This window comes from Lygodium microphyllum, chromosome 26 (genome assembly GCF_053477565.2).
Source record: "Lygodium microphyllum isolate KBCC chromosome 26, Lygodium_microphyllum_v1.1.10, whole genome shotgun sequence".
In the NCBI taxonomy this organism is placed as follows: Eukaryota; Viridiplantae; Streptophyta; class Polypodiopsida; order Schizaeales; family Lygodiaceae; genus Lygodium; species Lygodium microphyllum.
In genome coordinates this window covers 81,095,097-81,114,751 of record NC_141160.1, presented here as the reverse complement: position 1 = coordinate 81,114,751, position 19,655 = coordinate 81,095,097, and the positions used below count along the sequence as shown (strand labels likewise).

The 19,655-nt window shown below is 39.9% G+C and overlaps 1 long non-coding RNA gene across 1 annotated transcript; it reads left to right on the top strand.

Annotated features, from left to right (window-relative positions):
* Window positions 1-9,021: 9,021 nt before the first annotated feature.
* LOC148013465 (uncharacterized) lies at window positions 9,022-9,700 on the top strand. Its single transcript, XR_015688864.1, has 3 exons — window positions 9,022-9,121; window positions 9,289-9,478; window positions 9,651-9,700. It is a non-coding gene; the product is annotated as an uncharacterized LOC148013465 (long non-coding RNA).
* Window positions 9,701-19,655: the final 9,955 nt, after the last annotated feature.

Below are 19,655 nucleotides of genomic sequence, written 5' to 3'. Positions count from 1 at the left end.
AGCTACGGTAATCCACCGTAATAATACTTTGCAACTTCCCAAAATACTCCATCTCATCCACAACCGTGTTTGGATCCGTTGCTCGTCGCCGGCTCTCTTGCTCAAACCTTGCCATGACACCACAGTCCATTGTGGAGCGCATTTTGTCAATACGCTCCACGCGAAAATGCCGTCCGCGTGACCACGCTGCACTATATATTTTGTATTGTACATTGAAACACTCAAATTAGATGTCGCATATAAAATTTAGATACGACATATTCTAAACCCCTCATCACCTTTGGACTACATTCCCTCGAGAACTCCCACTTCTCCATTGATTCCTCTGTCCCTTCGCTGGATGTTGCGATCAAGGCTCCATGTAACCATCGTGTTGACATAAACCGCGGTATCTCCTCCATGCCTTTGGAATACTGAATCAGTCGATGACGCGTACTACGTTGGAATTTAGCTCGCGCTTCCTCTCGATCTTGCCTTGCAATCTGGTACTTGGTGAGCCACGTCTCCATGGAGGCATGGTGCAACATACAAAAGCGATTCACCTTCTCTTCCATTGAGGCATCCATTCTTTTTTCTACCCCATTTTCAACCACCACATCTCCAGTCAGTCTATCATCGTCCTTCAGCGTCCATAGCATTTCATTGTCTGGTTCCACCATTGGTAGCCATTGTGAGATATGTACTAACGCCTCTGACACCAACCAACCTTCCGCCATGCTACCTTCTAGACGAGCTCGTTGTCACACAAAGCCTTTCAGGGTTTTCATGAAGCGCTCCAAGAAGAACATCCATCGCGTATGGACAGGTCCAGCAATCTCCACTTCGTCCACAAGATGCACAAGAAGGTGAACTTGTATCGTGAGCATGCTAGTGGAGAGGTATTTCTCAAAGAGACAGACCGTCTCCACTGCTCCCCGCCTCATGGATTCAATAGAGGACGTCTTAATCTCTTTCTGTGAGATCCATTGCACCAAAGTCGACAACTTGTAAATGGCCCCGCAAATTTATGGAGTAAGACATCCTGTGATCGCGATTGGTATGACAAATACCCATGCTAATTACAATCCATTCTGTTCACAAACCTGACATATCTTATGCCAATCATGGGATTTTAGCCCCGACAATTGGTCATCTTTAGAAAATGCGGACCTGAGAGAACGCATCATATACGTCGGAGTACAGATAGACTTGATTACTTGCTTCACAATGCGCTCTTCTTTGGTGGACAAAACCCAAGGAGCGCGAGGAAGCTGCACTCCCCCTTCAGCACTCGACTGCGGCCAAAGTGCCTCCATCTTACGTACCTCCTTCAAATCCATTCATGACCCTATAGTGTCTCTCTTTCCTGTGATGTGGTCCCATAGCAAGCTGCCCACATTCTTGAAAATATGCATGGGATCTAACAAGTGGTTGACCTGTAAGTGGGTCCAATATGGCAACTCATAGAAAATTGAGAACTGTCGCGCATTCCATTTGGATGTGATTCCAGGTTTACCATTTTTAGCTCATACTAGCTTGCAGCGTTCATACGTGTTGGAGGTCGTCCAAGAAAACCTTCCCTGAGTTCATGATCCTCCGGCAAGAAAGCGGTGTGTCCTTGATATACCATCTTCTTCATGGTTCCTGACCTTCGCGAGTCTAACTGTGGCCCACACAATGGACACGCATAATAACCTGAGGTAACCAGACCTGTAAGGCGAGCCACAACCTAGTGAATACTTGATTGAATGAAATAAAATATAGATATTACCAGCGAGAATGGAGGTCTGCTCACCTGAGCACTCTCCCAATCCCGAAAAGTCATGCATCGTCCACATGAGAATGGCTCGAATGTTGGCTGACCGCCGACCATCGCGCATGTTCATGTCTTGCACAGTGACCCCCTCCTCCCACAAAATCTTAAGCTCATCAACTAATGGACGAAGATACACGTCCATATTTTTTACTTTGTAGCGGCCCGAGACGAGCAAGCTAAGGATGAGATGTCCTTTCTTCGTAGAAAGCCATGGAGGGATGTTGTAGTTGACAAGCACTATAGGCTACACACTGCAAGAAGTCGAGCGCAGACCGAATGGGTTCACACCATCCATGGCGAGACCGAGCTGAAGATTCCTTGGCTCTCACGCAAAGCCTGGGAAGGTAGAGTCAATGTGGCTCCATGCGCGCGAATCCGCTGATATTCGTTGAATTCCATTCGTAGACCTATTCTGCACATGCCACATTGTCAAGCTTGCCATGCCAGACGTGCGAAACATGTGGTTTATGCGGGGGATGAGAGAAAAGTGTCAGAGAACTTTTTGAGGATGGTTTGCCCTTGCAAGTCCTGTCGACACCTGTGAGCACCACACTTTGGACATGTCTCCATAGTCTTGTATTCATCTCGAAACAATATGCAGTCGTTGATACATGCATGGATGTTATTGTAGTCCATGACAAGCTTCCGTAAAACATGTCGTGCATCATCACGAGACTTAGGCATGGTATTTGCAGGTGGTAATATATGATATTTCAATAACCTGAAAAAAATCATTAAACACCTTGAAAAAGCACAAATGTTTGCAATAATACTGTAAAAAATAAAAATCAATGAAGCCTATGTGCAAGGTACCTGAATAACTCAGTCACACTCGTATCGCTCCAAACGTATTTTGCTTGCACACTTAAGAGTGCAAGAAATGTCTTCAACCGAGATACTCGGCACCCATCATATAATGGTATGGATGCTTCCTCTCTAAGCGGGTCAGATGTCTCAACATCCATGGGAATTAATACATCGATCATTGCCTTCATCTCAGGCTCCAAGATTGTAGGTAGGTTGGGAAGGTTGTTTGCCTGCTCTGGCATTGACGGTATAGATGGGCCTTGCGAGTGGTGGATTGGCTCCTGCAATCCATCCATCGCACGTCCACGAACTCTTCTAATTGGCCGAAAAGGGTGCACTCCCCCTTGGGTTGACACATCACCCCCCTAGATAGAAAATTTGCCAATAAGACCCAATCTTATTGTGTATGGTTTTCAATTAGCTTGCGAGTACAATGCATGATTAATATTAACTTCAAATTACCGTTTTCTGAAAGTACGCAATCGCCTGATCAATAATCTCAAATTGAAACTCGCCAAATCGCGGTATGTGTTCTATAGACAATCGGCATTTTTGTCTAATTGCCAACTTGTATTGAGAGCAAGGACATGGGATACGCTGATTAAGATACGTCTCACGATCTTGAACAATAAGACCTTCTTTGTTTTCCATCTTATCTACATTACAGCAAACGAGGCTTAAATGGATAGCTTTATAGAGATATACGTCAAGTTGCAAGTTGACCATAAATCTTGCATTGTACATAGTAGTTGAGAGATTTTTTTATGTTATATCTCGGCCTTGTATCATGCTCAAGGATTTGTTTGTCCCGGTAGATAATTATTGGTTATTGTAAAAAACTGCACTAGAGGGCTTTGAGTATAAGTAATCCATTTATGAGTATCATTGAGGATCTCTTAGTCTAATAATAAATTAGTCTCAACAAAAAGCATATTAGAAATCCGGTTTTTTTGTCCTAGGATCGGATATTAAAATTAATGCCATCTCTGAAATTTATCAACTATAGTAATAAAATTTATTTCAATCAATTCTACTCATAGTCATAAGACCTGAGAGAAAATATCCTATACTCAATTTAAGGGATTCTTCTTCTATAACAATACTTTTGGGTTCATTTTGATGAAGTACCGTAATGACCATTAGCCAGGGTATCATTTTCTTTTAGTCCTTCCGTTGACTAGTTGGCATGATTTCTAATTTGTTATGCCTATAAAGCTAATACAAAAACAATGAATTATGCATATCACAATTAGATCCCCTACTTGGACATTATGAAGGACATGACCAATTTTAAGCCATCTTAAAGAGTCACCAATGTACGTGGCCCATGGCAAAGCACATTGCATACCAGTATCGATAAGTCTATTGTCGTGCATCGTAAATCTCCTAATTAGACTTTATAAATGGTATGACTAATTTTTAGCCCCCTTAAGGAGTCGATGTAATGGTACCCATAAAAAAAGTAAAGTGGATACCATTACCATAATCATGGATATGCTATAATTCCAATATATGTTATCTTTCTCTTTCTCTCCCTCTCCCTCCCTCTCTTTCTCTTTCTCTCGTATTTCCTCTCCCTCTCACAATATATCTTAACACTCTCCAAAAGCAAAAGGGAGAGGGAGAGAGAGAATGCACTCTCCCTCCCTCTCCCTCTCCCTCTCCCTCTCTTTCTCTTTCTCTCCCTCTCTCATTTCCTTTCCCTCCCTCTCCCTCTCTTTCTCTCCCTCTCTCTCCCTCTCCCTCTCTTTCTCTCTCATTTCCTCTCCTAAACGAACAAAAAAGAAAGTGATTCAAACATAAAACAAGCAAGAGGGAGAGTGAGAGAGAGAATGCACTCTCCCTCCCTCTCCCTCTCTCTCTCTTTCTCTTTCTCTCCCTCTCTCATTTCCTTCCCCTCCCTCTCCCTCTCCCTCTCTTTCTCTCTCATTTCCTCTCCTAAACAAGCAAAAAATAAAGTGATTTAAACATTAAACAAGCAAAAGGGAGAGGGAGAGAGAGAATGCACTCTCCCTCCCTCTCCCTCTCTTTCTCTTTCTCTCCCTCTCTCATTTCCCCCCTCCCTCTCCCTCTCCCTCTCTTTCTCTTTCTCTTTCTCTCCCTCTCTCTCCCTCTCCCTCTTTCTCTCCCTCTCTTTCTCTCTTACTCTCTCGTTTCCTCTCCTAAACAAGCAAAAAAGAAAGTGATTTAAACATTAAACAAGCAAAAGGGAGAGGGACAGAGAGAATGCACTCTCCCTCTCCCTCCCTCTACCTCTCTTTCTCTTTCTCTCCCTCTCTCATTTCCTTCCCCTCCCTCTCCCTCTCCCTCTCCCTCTCTTTCTCTTTCTCTCCCTCTCTCTCCCTCTTCCTCTCCCTCTCTTTCTCTCTCATTTCCTCTCCTAAACAAGCAAAGAGAGTGATTTAAACCTTAAATAAGCAAAAGAAAGAGAGAGGGAGACTCACCAATGAGATATGGCGAGCGTGGGGTGGCTCCTCTTTGCGATGAAGGCTCCTCCTCTCCTTCGCGAACAATGGCGGCGGCGGCGGCGGCAAGTCTTCTTCCTCTCCTTATCTCACGACGATCGCTCTCTCCCTCGCTCTCGCTCTCAAAACTCACAAGCCGCAAACGCGAAATGAAAACCGCGCTCGGTTTCGGCCGCTTTTTTTCCCTGTGGAGCGTTGCTATTTGCATCGCATTTGCGACGCCGCTATCTGCCATCGCTAATCGGCGTCGCTACTAGCTCAAATCCTTGTAGTGATCCTTGGACAAGAAGTAGAAGAAGGGGTAGGAGAACCATATCCTAGAATCTTCGAAAATTCAAAGATATAGCTACCTACATTTATTTTGATGTTTGTTTTAGTTTTTCTCTACTCGTTGCTTGTTAATATAATAGTCATGAATTATATACATCATTCTTTCATCATTTCATTATTTGATATATGTATAAGCATATGTGCACCCATAGACTATGCATACATGTGCATATACACACATGCATACATTTATGCATACGCCAATATGTATACACATGTGTAGCCTACATATATCATGCATATATGTATAGTGTATATGTATACATGTTCACTTGCATAGATTATACATATGAATGTGGATAGCCTATTTGTGAACTTGTGTTATGTATACTAAGAGTTTGTGTAGTCAATACATATGTGTAACCTATACATGAATGTATGCTACACATATGCCGCCAAGCGTATGCACACAAACTATACATATGTATACACACATACATGTGCATAGACTATGCATATGCCTATACAAATGTTGTTAACCTCTTCTCGAAAGGAAAGGTGAGCAAAATATTTCAAAATATCAGAAAGTTGAAAAAGGAAAGCCCAAGGCATGGAAGCCAACACAAAGAACATTATGTTGTAATTTTATTTTTAAGAGAGTCGAGCTCACTTCTATGCAAATCGTAAATACATTATTGACTGAGGCATCACGTGCAACAAAAGCTTTGGCTCATTAAAATAAAAAAGATTAAAATTAGGAAGCAAGTATAAAACAAGAGAAATCCAATTTTAGGCCAAAAAAAGAGAAAAAGATAGCAAAAAATCATTAGAAAAAAAATGAACTCACAAATGGGTCTTTTAGGCCCCTCCCCTCTCCTCCTTAAAACAAGTAAAAGAGAAGAGAAGAATAGTAAAATAATCCTCTTCTCTCTAGACTTTTGCAATCTCATTTTGTTTTTTATATTATCTATAAAGATATACTCAGATTCCTTCCCTCTCCTCATTCAAGAAGTCTTTTTCAACCAAATTTTACATTCAAAAATGAGTTAGTTATGAAAGTGTGGTGCTTCATTTTCAATGCAAAAAGATTAGTATATACGAGATAATTGATTTTTAAATCAAGAACAAGGAAAATAAAATTTCAAAAGTTTCTTTTAAGATAATTTGGGGATTTTTTATATTTTAGCTTCTAGTATTTTAAAAAAAACAATTGATCAAATTTTATATTTTTTAAAAATGTTTTTTGAGGTAAAATAGAAATTTCTAAAATACGAAAAGCCTTGGATATCCCTACTCTCTGAGCTATTTTCCCCCATATCTATGCTCTCTCAGGGCTCTATTGTGACCTCTTCTCTGTGTTTATGCAACCTTCATTAACAGAGTGAATTACTTATACCCTCCTTTCCCTTGGCACCTTTGTGTGCGTCTCTATGCATCTCCACTCTACCTCTTGTGACAACCAAGCAAGCTCCCCGTTTCTATTAATAAGTAAAATGAATACAAAAAAGAAGGAGTTGCACATTGCGGTAGATATTGAATATGCCCCATTATTCAAAAGAACTTAGCATACCAATGTTAACCCTTAGGTTCTACAGAGTTACAAGTAAATGGGATTGAAACATATGGACTTGTGGGTTGATAGGGGAATCTATCCAATTAACACTACAAGGGAATGGGGCAATAGCGACGGCCATTTGCGACGCAAAAAGGCGGCGTCGCTAAAAGCGTCGCTATTAGCGTCGCTATTTGCGTCTCTATATGCGTCGCTATATGCGTCGCTATTTGCGTCTCTATATGCGTCGCTATTTGCGTCGCTAATATTAGCGACACTTATAGCGACGCAAATAGCGACGCATATAGAGACGCAAATAGCGACGCATATAGCAACGCATATAGAGACGCAAATAGCGACGCATATAGAGATGCAAATAGCGACGCTAATAGCGACGCCGGTCTGGGGAAAATTTTTCGAAAACCCGAGCGTAACATTCGTCGAGAGAACATTTGCGAGAAAGAATGAAAGAGAGAGCGAGAGAGCTTAAAGCTTTGCGAGGGAGAGAGAGAGAGAGAGAGGGAGCTCATCACCATGCCGCCGCCGCTATATATGAAGAAGAAAGAGAAGTGTGCAATGGAGAAGGGAGGGAAGGTGCAAAGAGAAGGTACAAAGGGTTTCATCTTCAAGCCTTTGAGGTAGGTACATTGCCTCTTCTTGTTTTATTTTTGTGTTATCTTGTTTTCTTTTTTTGTTTTTCTTTGCAAAGAGATACATAGAAAGAGAGGGAGGGAGGAAAGAAGGGAGAAGAATGAAGGGAGAGAAAGAGAGAAAAAGGTAGAGAAATGAAATAAAGAGAAAGAGGAAGAGAGAAATGAGAGATGAAGGGAGGGATAGAGGATGAGTGAGAGAAACAACGAGAGAGAGAGGGGGAAAAAACAAAGAGAGAGGAAACAAAGAAAGGGAAATAGAGAGAGGGGGAGATAAATAGAGAGAGGGAGAGGGGAAGGGGAGAGAAATAGAGAGAGGGAGAGGGAGAGGGGAGGGGGAGAGAAATAGAGAGAGGGAGAGGGAAGGAAGAGAGGAGGAGGACGTAGAAAAGAAGGGTGAGGTAAAGAGAGGAAGGAGAGTGAAAAGAAGAGAGAGAGAGAGGGAGAAAGAGAGATAGAGAGAAAAAATAGAGAGCGAGAGAGAGGGAGAGAGAAATAAGAAAACAATGAGAGAATGAGAGAGAAGGTTAATAAAGAAAAGTAAAGAGAGAGGGGGGAGAGAGATAAAGAGAGGTGGGGTGACATTTCTTTCAATATCTTTGTTTCTTAAGCTTTTTATTTTCTATCTTTGATTGTCTTTGCAATGAGATGAGTTGAGTGAGAGTGGGGAGGGAAGGAGGGAGAGAAATAGAGAGAAGAAGGGAGGGGAAGGAAGAGAGAGATGGAGAGAAATAAAAAACAAGAGAGAGAGGGGCTTCATAAAAATTTGTCAAAACCCGAGCATGGCATTTTACAGGTTTGTAAACAAGCAAGAGAGAGAGAGAGAGAGAGAGAGAGAGAGGCCGTTCCCACTGCCACCATCCATGAAGAGGGAGGAGACAAGTGTAAAGGAGAAGGAAGGAACTCCCGAATAAGAAAAAAATGAGAGAAGTACGAAGGGATTCTTCTTCAAGCTTTGAGGTAAGTGCATTATCTATTCTCTCTTTGTTTTTCTCTTTTCTTTACTTCTCTCTTTCTTTTTGTTGATGAGTGTATTGAGAGAAGAAGTGAGATAGATCAACATGTACAAGGGAGATTGAGAGAGAGAGAGAGAGAGAGAGAGAGGTCGCTGCCACCGCCAATCCACCACAAAAAGAGAGGGGACAACTGCAAAGAAGAAGGAGGGAGCCCGTGAAGGAGAAGAAGAATGAGAGAAGCGCGAAGGGATTCTTCTTCAAGCTTTGAGGTAAGTGCATTATCTATTCTCTCTTTGTTTTTCTCTTTGAGATAAGTGCATTATCTATTCTCTCTTTGTTTTTCTCTTTGTTCTTCAAGCTTTGAGGTAAGTGCATTATCTCTTCTCTCTTTGTTTTTCTCTTTTCTTTACGTCTCTCTTTCTTTTTGTTGATGAAGAGTATATAGAGAGAAGAAATGAGAGAGATCAGCATGCGCAAGGGAGATTGAGAGAGAGAGAGAGAGGTCGCTGCCACCACCAATCCACCACAAAAAGAGAGGGGACAACTGCAAAGAAGAAGGAGGGAACCCGTGAAGGAGAAGAAGAAGAAGGAGAGTAGCACGAAGGGATTCTTCTTCAAGCTTTGAGGTAAGTGCATTATCTATTCTCTCTTTGTTTTTCTCTTTTAGATAAGTGCATTATCTATTCTCTCCTTGTTTTTCTCTTTGTTCTTCAAGCTTTGAGATAAGTGCATTATCTCTTCTCTCTTTTTTTTTCTCTTTTCTTTACTTCTCTCTTTCTTTTTGTTGATGAAGAGTGTATAGAGAGAAGAAGTGAGAGAGATCAACATGCGCAAGGGAGATTGAGAGAGAGAGAGAGAGGTTGCTGCCACCACCAATCCACCACAAAAAGAGAGGGGACAACTGCAAAGAAGAAGGAGGGAACCCGTGAAGGAGAAGAAGAAGAAGGAGAGTAGCGCGAAGGGATTCTTCTTCAAGCTTTGAGGTAAGTGGATTATCTATTCTCTCTTTGTTTTTCTCTTTTCTTTACTTCTCTCTTTCTTTTTGTTGATGAAGAGTGTATAGAGAGAAAAAGTGAGAGAGATCAACGTGCGCAAGGGAGATTGAGAGAGAGAGAGAGAGAGGTCACTGCCACCGCCAATCCACCACAAAAATAGAGGGGACAACTGCAAAGAAGAATGAGGGAACCCGTGAAGGAGAAGAAGAAGAAGGAGAGAAGCGTGAAAGGATTCTTCTTCAAGCTTTGAGGTAAATTTATTATATCTTCTCTCTTTGTTTTTCTCTTTTATTTACTTCTCTTTTTATTTTTGTTGATGAATAGATGTATAGAGAGAAGAAGGGAGACAAATCAACACAAGGGAGATTGAGAGAGAGGGAGAGAGAGAGAGAAGCTGCCATTGCCACTACCATTGCCAGCACATCCACTAAAAGAGAGGGGACAACTACAAAGGAGAAGCCAACCTCTGTCTCTTCTCCATCTTGCCCTCCTCGAGCTTGCATGGCAGGCACCAAGCAAGCATGTCCCCGTTTCTTGGCCATGGAGAGGCCTCATGCCAAAGCCCGCCACCTGGAGTACAAGGTGGAGCCTCCTCTAGTGCAGCAACAGGTACTCCCCATAGAGCACAATGACCACTAGAGAAGAAGAGGAGATGGAAACCAAGCAGGCACAAGTGTGAGACAGCCCACCAGTAGGAAGGTAGACTGCTACAGCTATGACGATAGAAAGAAGAGCCTACATGATGTACTACGTGTACCTTCTATTACCAAGAATCTATTGTCGATTGGATAGATGGCAGAACGAAATTTGCAAGAATCTAGTGTCGGTTGGATAGATGATTTCAACTGATACACATGGCTGTACATTCGGAAGTACAAGGATGAGATACTCGATGTCTTTAAGCAAATGGGTTTATAAAGAGAAATGCAAGTCAGATGGTTCATTGGAAATGTATAAAGCCCGGCTCGTTACAAACGGATATGCACATCAATATAGCCTAGATTATGAGGAGACTTTCAACTCGGTTGCTAAGATGGAAATGGTGAGAATAGTCATTGCATTAGTGGCTTCTAAGGGCTGAAAATTATGAAAAGTGGATGTCAAAAATGCATTCATGAATGGTGACTTGCTTGAAGAGGTATATATGGAGTAGCATGAGGGTTATGTATACAACCTGAGGTGTATATGGATACTAACTAGCAACCCCGTCTATCATGCTAGATCCAAACACATAGAGATTCATTACGATTTCATCAGAGAAATGATACTTGTAGGACAGATTGATCTACTTCATGTGAAGACACAAGACCAGGTAGCCGATATCTTCACCAAATCACTTGGTAAAGAGAAATTTGTTTGTTTCATGGATCTACTTGGAGTACAGTAACTAATCTGAGCTCAAGAAATGGAGTTTGAGAAGGGGGAGAATAAGCTGGAGTAAGCAGAAGATCAATGGGACTTATTCATACCTCAGGGTTCTGACTATAATGAAAGCTTGAAGTGAAGCTCTTTTTCTTGGGCCTAACGAGTGATAAAAAAGCTCCTTGATTAATACTTTTTTGAATTGATTATATCTAGCTTTTGTAATCACAATCTCTTTTTCTTCTCAGGCCTAAGCAAGTGATGAAAAAGCTCCTTGCGAAATACCTTTTCGAATTAATTATATCTTGCTTTTGCAATCAAAGGATTCAGTTTTTTTTAAATAATCTGATACACAATTTTTAGACATTAGACGTAGCTAACATTGGCAAATGAATTATGCAAGAATATTTAGTGCATATAGCTAGAAGGGTGGCAGGGTTGTATGCCCTACTACCTATTTTTTTCCCCCTCTGTAACCGTCGCTATTTGCGTCGCAAATTTACTCTGCAACCGTCGCTATATGCGTCGCTATTAGCGTCGCTATAAGCGTCGCTATATGCGTCGCTATAAGCGTCGCTATATGCGTCGCTATTTGCGTCGCTAATTGGGTTAGTGACGCAAATAGCGACGTAAATAGCGATGCTAATAGCGACGCATATAGCGACGAATCGATCGCGTCGCTAATAGCGAGGCGAATAGCGATGACGGGGATAATTTTTTCCGTGACTAATTTCGTCGCTTTAAACGTCGCTATTGGGTCTATATGTTGTAGTGTAATCCCTTAAATAATAGACCTCCAACTTTCTCAAGAATCACAAATTTGCTGTAGTATGTGTGTGAGGGTGAAAATGGGTTGCTTGGTTGCACTAGGCAGCTCAATGATTAGGCATTCAAAGTATTTACAACTTGCCAAGCAACCATAAAAATTTATTATGATATGATTGTTGCACATCATCTTCATATACAACAGCTCATAGGACAAGTGATACAGCTAAATGACACTATAATTCAACAAAACAATCAAATCATTATAATGCAGGACACTATCCATGACATTGGTATCTCATATGAGGATGCAAAGGCACAATTGGATGACTTGAGAAGGTCCAACATCAAGCTAACACATGAGTGCAAACGAAAGAAGAAGCAAATCAACGAGTTAATTGTGAATAGCAGTCAATGGAAGTAGCATATCAAAGCATGGAAGATAGCTCAAAATGAGAACCTAGGTGAGGGTGAGGTTGGATCATGTATTAATAAATTGCTGAAGGAAAGTACATAAGGAAAGTACATTGAAAAATGCTTTAAGCAATCCTAAGTTTAAGGCCGTGAACAAAAATGTGATTGAGTTCACATTAAAAGATGTGTCAAATAAGTTCTCAGCTTTGGGTGCACAATCCATTTGTGATAGGGCTGGTACTAGCATAATAACTTACTCAAAGATATTCAAAGGTATGAAGTGGGTTTGGTAATGTGCTGAAGAGAAATAGAATCGTGCCTCTTTCTCAACCTTCAAAGTTAATACAGGACCAATGGCAACTTAATACAAAGGTTTTGGAGGTGATAGGAGATCCCATGCATGTTCAATGTGTGGAAACACTAAAGGTTGGGACTAAAAAATGCATATGAGGTGAAGTTCACCAATCTCAACAACTACTATTTAGATTTGTACAAGGTGCAGTCAGCAATGGTAATGTACTACAATATGTCTGTTGAGGAATGTAACGGTAAATTGCAATTTGTTATTAAATTGGATAAAAGTGAGATTGTCAAAGGAATAAAGCTTGAAAGAGTTAGTCTAACTTTGATGAATAGAGCTTTACAATTCAACAAGAACAACCTAGGATTTTTTAGTGTTCAATTCGAGTGTCGTGTGTGGTGGCTTACTGCATTTGAAGTTTCTAAGGAAACATTTGAGATGCTGCAGATGTTCTTTACGCACACAAGCATTCCAAACATCATCGATCATTGGGAACATGGTGAGATGCTCAAGGTTGAAGGGTATGGTCAATTTTGGTTGAATGGCATCTTGCAAGACACTTAAAAAATTTAAAATACATTCCATTGGATCGTATTCACATTTGTTCATTGCATGTTTTTTTCAGAATCATGGAGAAACTTATATATGAATACATTTTCTTTGCTTATAGGATGTAACGAGAAAAAGAAGACATTGCAACGTGTAGGAATGTGGAGCGAGTGCTATCAGAAATTGGGCTACACAAGCATCAAATGTCGATTGAAAAAATGAGAAGAGATCAGGAAGATTTGGTAACTTGCCAAAAAAGGCTTGCTTTGGAGGAGAAAAAACTATGAAGTTTCTCTCAGTACCTACCAGAAAAAGAAGACATTGCAACGTGTAGGAATGTGGAGCGAGTGCTATCAGAAATTGGGCTACACAAGCATCAAGAGACGATTGAAAAAATGAGAAGAGATAAGGAAGATTTGATAACTTGCCAAAAAAGACTTGCTTTGGAGGAGAAAAAACTATGAATTTTCTCTCAGCACCTATCATTTAGGAAGGGAATGTCATGGTTCATAGGTAGTAGGACTACAATGGGTGGAAAATGTTGCATTTTGTAGTTGCTGATCAAAGTAGTGGAGGAAAAACAAGGTTGGCCAAATCTAAGGATTGGATTAATCTTAAAAAATTTGCTCCCTTACTTTGCAAAATGGTATTTAACAATGAAGATAAGCAAGAATTTATTGATGTTGTGCATAGCTTCTACGAAAACATGGTGGAAGCATGAGACAAAAGCCATATCACACATTATATGATATGTACTAAGTTAATATTTTAAAATTGTATGAATTATATAAACTATTGAGCATAGTTTTACTCATGTGTAATATGTGTCTTCGTAGTATATCCTTGAGGCACATGCACCATACTTTGTAGAAAAGGGGAGCATCGGAGTTTAGTCCACACAAGGGATGGAAAATTCACATTGGATAGTGCATGGTGTATACCAAAGAAAAACCAATCATGGTGGAGGGGTGAATGGTAGCAATCCGATGATCCAATTACTTTCTTGGTGGTATAGGATTATAGTAGAGCGGATAAAGTTAAACTCTCGTAAAAGAGAGAAAATGAAAGTGTTGATGAGTCGACTGTAGATATAATGGAATCACGTCATGTCCCTAAAAGAGTGCATTATGAAGCATCAAGTGCCAAAGAAAACCATGCCAAGTGGCTAGAAACAAGGATTCAAGAAGGCAATAAATGGATTTGAAGAGAGCTAAGATAGTAAGATGAACAATGCGTTCAATGTGAACACAATTTATTGTTTAAGAGAGAAAGAGAGAGTGTGCATCTATGTAAATGAGTCTTACAGTTTAGGGTTATATAAAAGAGGGTTTCACTTTCTATCTTATTCATTGAGTTCTCACATCTCTTATATAGGAAACATGGCTAGACCTAAGGTAGTTGCAAATAAGCTTCCACTCAGAGTCCCATATGGTCCCTTGGAGCATCTACTAGCTCAAATACACCCCCTTCTCAACCTAACCCAGCTCCCTCAAGCTACCCTCACAAGGATCCTCCTCAGTATCCCTACAAGAAATGCAAGTGGAAGTTAGGTACAGTGACCCTAAGAGAAATCGGGAGGTATCAGGGCTCTTTTGATCTCATCATTTCGAAGGCGAGCTTCTTGAGACTTGTTCATGAGATTGTGCAAGACCTCTACTGCACAGAAAGTAAGAGGTGGCTAATCACTTGACAAAAAAATGTCTTCATGCTCTATAGTGTGGTGCAGAGGCCTTTTTGATTGACTTGATGACTAATGCTCAGTAGTGTGCAATACATGTGAAGCACATCACTGTAACTCCCAAGGACTTCCAACTTGTAAGAAATTTTCAAGCAGGGAAGGATGCATTTGTTCCAATGGAATGAACACAGTTTGTAACATTATCTTTTTTGGCATAGTATTCTTCTCGTGCATTGGACATTTGACTATGTCCCAGTGCAAAATTGTTGTACACGCCCTTAAAATATGAATTAAATTTTTACTCTTGTCCTTTGCTCTCAACTTTGATTGTGCATCTTCATTGTATTTTTAACTCTTACTTACAATTTTTTCTAACACTGTCAATTTCAATAGGAAAAACATGCAAAAATTTGCCATTTCTTGTTGCAGACTTTACTTCTAATGCCTATGTATAGTCTATGTAGTACGAAGTTTCTAAGGGCCAGTAGTTGCGATGTTGATTTCTTGATTGTCGGTCCATTCATAATTTTGGTGTGGGATAATTTTTAAAATACCAAAATATATCGGAGCCTCCTCTAGTGGAACAGTAGCAGGTGCTCTCCATAGAGCACAACGACCACCACAGAGAAGAGAAGATGGAAACTAGGCACTGTTGCCCTTCAGGAGATAAGGAGAATCGAGTGCGGCTACGAGCTTCTCATCCTGAAAAGATCTTTTCATAAGGTCATTCGAGAAGTTATGCAAGACTTGGAGCTGAAAGGGTTGGGAAGATTGTGGCCATGAGTGCGTGATGGTCCACCAATAGGAAAGTTGACTGCGATAGCCATGGAGGCCCTGCAAACGGCTATAGAGGGGTTTCTCATCGACTTGTTCAATGATACACATCTAGCAGCCATCCATGCAAAGCGCATCACAATCACAAATAAAGACACGAACTTGATCGTTCAGCTTCGATACGACAAGGGGACTCCTCCATAGGTTATGAGATTAATGATGCAAGGTTTTGTAATGAGTGTTATAGCACCATAGCATCTTGGAAGTCCAAATTTTTTTGTATACTTTGCCACATTGGTATATATATATATGTGTGTGTGTGTGTGTGTGTGTGTATATATGTACATATATATATATGTATATATATATGTACATATATATGTATGTATATATATATGTATATATATATATATATATATATATATATATATATAAAATATCTCATGCGATGTGTACTGAACTCAATTAATTGAATAAAGTTTTTTTGTTTTGTTTCTTGAAACACACGACTCTTAATTTTTATTTAACGTATGCATGCATCAAAAGTAGTAATACGTACAGATACAAGTTACATTATCGCCTATGCACAACCGCAAGTGCAATACTACATGTTGATATAATTAAATTAGATTATGCTAACGTATGCAAATACGTCATTCACGCACCACACATTGTCGTCACACTTATACGAACCACACATTTATTCAATAAATATTTATTTATAAGGACAAAATAAAATATCTTATATTCATAAAAAAAATACATGCGATTGGCTGATAGTGATAGTAGATACAAAAAGCCAATAGTAACAAGAATTCTCATTCGTTCCTTGACTTTTTCATTGATGGAGAGGAGAGGCAAGCTTCTGATGAAAATAGAAGTTTCTTCTTTGCTTCAAAAATGACACGCTCCCCCTTCATCTCTTTCTCCAAGAGAAGTGGATCTAACACTTTAGCAAGGTCAGCTAATGTAGCAAGCACGCACATTGCTCCACCACATGTTTGATCAAACAAGTAAAGAATTTTTGACCGCTTGACTAGCACAACCTTCTCCAAGCTAGATGTCACATGTATTGCTCAAAAAGGCCCAAACTTGGTCAAAGCCTAAATTTTCATGATTGTTTCCTACTATTGTGGCTTCTTATGGAAGACCACCAAGTCTACAACAAGATTGCCAATGAACTCCTTCAGAGCGTTGAATCCTTCCGTTGATCCGCATGATGAGCTTCTTCTTGCCTCAATGCAAACTCATCTATATACAGAATATCTTGAACGACAAACTCAAGTCAAACAATATAATTAGCAACTAACCTAGAGTTAGCAGAAAGAGATGAAACTTAACCATAGGGTGCATTTGGTCCCCCGGAGTCCACCGGTGAAATCTTCACAAAAAATGATACCTCTAGCTGCCCTGTCCGGAGTCTAGTGTCTAGGGCCACTTTTCTGATAGATGCTAGACTTTGTATAGGGCAATTTCAGGCATTATTTTTTACCAAGATTTCATCAGTGGACTTCGGGGGACTCGATACACCTACGGTCAAGTTTCGTTGCATTAAAATATATGGTAGTTAAATATCTCACATGCTCTAGATCATCCTGTATCTTCATTTCCTTGTGTGTCAGCAAGGTAGCTCTTTGGGTAGAGGGATCTACAAACCCCTTGGTAGGAAGCTAGGGCCTTGGTCCAAACAGATCATGCTATCGTGCTTCGAATTCAACATCTGGCATAAGATAATCTTCTTCAACTGAGGTAATCTACTTCTATGCTGCTTTGTTCACACTCACTATATCTAAGCTTGTGCCATCATATCTTTCAATCTCTGCAATCATTGGATGCATATCTATGTAATCATAATCGATTAAGTCTTCCATCGAATCCCTAACTAGGATGGAAAACAACTCTTTTTCCTTTATTTCCAAGTGTTGCAGCACATCCAACAAAAGCAAGTATTGCATGCCATCTACTTCAATCATGGACATTAAGGAGGCAAGGTTGGGTTTGTCGACTTGTGGTTGTTCTAAAGAAGATGGCACCATGAGAGCCAACCCTTGCTCTACCACCATCCAATGTTTCTCTTCAATATTTATGAGCTCTTCAATTGGCTCTTCTCCCATGTACGACTTGTGGAGTTATATCTTCATTGCTCTCCTCCTCTAGGGGTGTATCCAATGCAAGGAGGTAAATTGGCAATGCACAATCACACTCCATGAGATTCAAAGGTATTGTACCTAGTACATTGCCCATAGGAATAGTGCATACTCTATGCGAAGGATCCACTTGGGCCAGACACCTATTCACCACTTTTTGGTGATTCTTCCGTGCTTGAAATACCATGAGCTATTCCAAAGAGGTACCCAAGTCATGTCGGATCTATCAATGGAGTATATGCAGGTAGCAATGGTGCCCACAAAGTCTTCCAAAACCTAAAGGGAGGGATCCAGTGTGGAGAGTATGCTTTCAAGGTTGAATTTCTTAGAGAAAACCTGAAAAATATCTCGTCTCACCCTAGCTGGCAAAGAGAGTATCGTAGATCCATTCGTCAAAGTATGTGCGAGCATCCATCGTAGCAAGTAGGAGAGATGTGGTGGATGTAAAGAGATGAAGAAAGAAAGTGTGAAATGAAACAATGAAACAAGAACTAAACTAGTTCTACCTTAAAAATCTTAAGTTTTAAACCATTAAGGGTTGTTCACATCATACGATATTTAGTTATGGCTTTACCTAACATCTTTGTAAAGTTCACATACATATGTAAATGTATCGATGTGGAAAGTGTATAGTAAGTGTATGATTTTGTGTCAATACCATAAAATTTAAATATTGCAAGTTTGCAAGCGACAATATTCGATTGGCCAAAAAATCTAAAAATTTACAAGTAATGGATATTACAACTTGTAGTGTTGGGATTTTTAGGGAGACTACAATTTCTAAAATATGTAGAGCCACACACTTTCCACTGATAACAATATCCTCAGCTTTGGCTTCGAATTTTCCTGCCACCTAGTTTAAAATAGATGTTGGAAGGTGGATTTTGCATTAACATTGTAATTTCCTGGCGCATTATACTCAAGGGCTAGTCATCCTCCATTTTCAACACTTGGGGCTCACAATCCTCACAAATAACAGTAACATCCATAGCTGCACTTTCACATATCTCTTGATTAAGGCACAACCATTCACGCTTGAGCATCCTCCATCTACGATACTTGAACACTAGGCATAAAGTCTGTTGTGTGACAAAGTACATGTAATGTGAAAGGAAAGTTAGTTGATCCATCCCAAAGTAAGAAAATAGTCAACTAAGAGAGAAAATTTTTACCTGAAAGCCATGTCCCTTGTTGTGACTCGACACTCCATTATGTTAAGACTGTGAGTAATTTTTTATGTGCGAGTTTTGCCTAGAATCCTTGTTATATAATCCTCTAATGCACTTTTTATGATGTACGTGCTTTTGGTATATCTCAACCCCTTATGTTCCTTGAACATATGTGCAAAAATTGTAATTGGTATGAACCAGCTTAAATGTATATTCTTTGAGCTAGTGCTTGGCTTCATAGAGTTTAATATGTCTGCTGAAATTTTTGTGCTACACATGTTGCTACTACACAATGTCCATTATATGCTATTAAGATTTGGTATCTGCATAGACTCAAGGGTTCCATATTATCAACCCCCCTTGGGCAATATGTACTTCAAGTCATAGAAAAAACAATGTCCTCTATGAGCTACTTAATTGTACGCCCCTCAAAGAGTAATCTACCGATTTTGAGGTGGTAACACTTAAAAGAACCTATGAAGTTGTCGACATTTTGCCACTTATAGCAATTCTAAGGGTATACTTCTGTAAATTTGAGATAAGTGGTTACATAGATATCATGAAATTTCTCATTCTCAATGAGTTGCAAATACTTACTGTTTGCAATGTTTCGTTGAAAGGGCATAGTGGGTGTGATATGTATTTGTTTTTGCATGAATATATGTTGTATCAATGCCTCTGTTACAAGTTGAGAATCAACATTCCTTTGTCTGAGAGCTAAAATTTTACCCTTCCAGTGCTTTGATACATCTGCAATTGCATATGCTTTCACCTTGAAAGCTCTTTTCATACTTAGATGCATATGTACCCAAGACGAGCAATCATACATATCAATGATCCAATTCCCTTCTTCATCTTTTCTATGTATATCAACACAAAGTATAGATTCAATTTCAAGGCATCACTTTAATTATACCATTTGGATGAAATATAATGAAAAGAATAGCACAAGAATACTCAGAGAAATTTGCCAAAATAAATTTCATTATAATGAATAGGAGTCTCA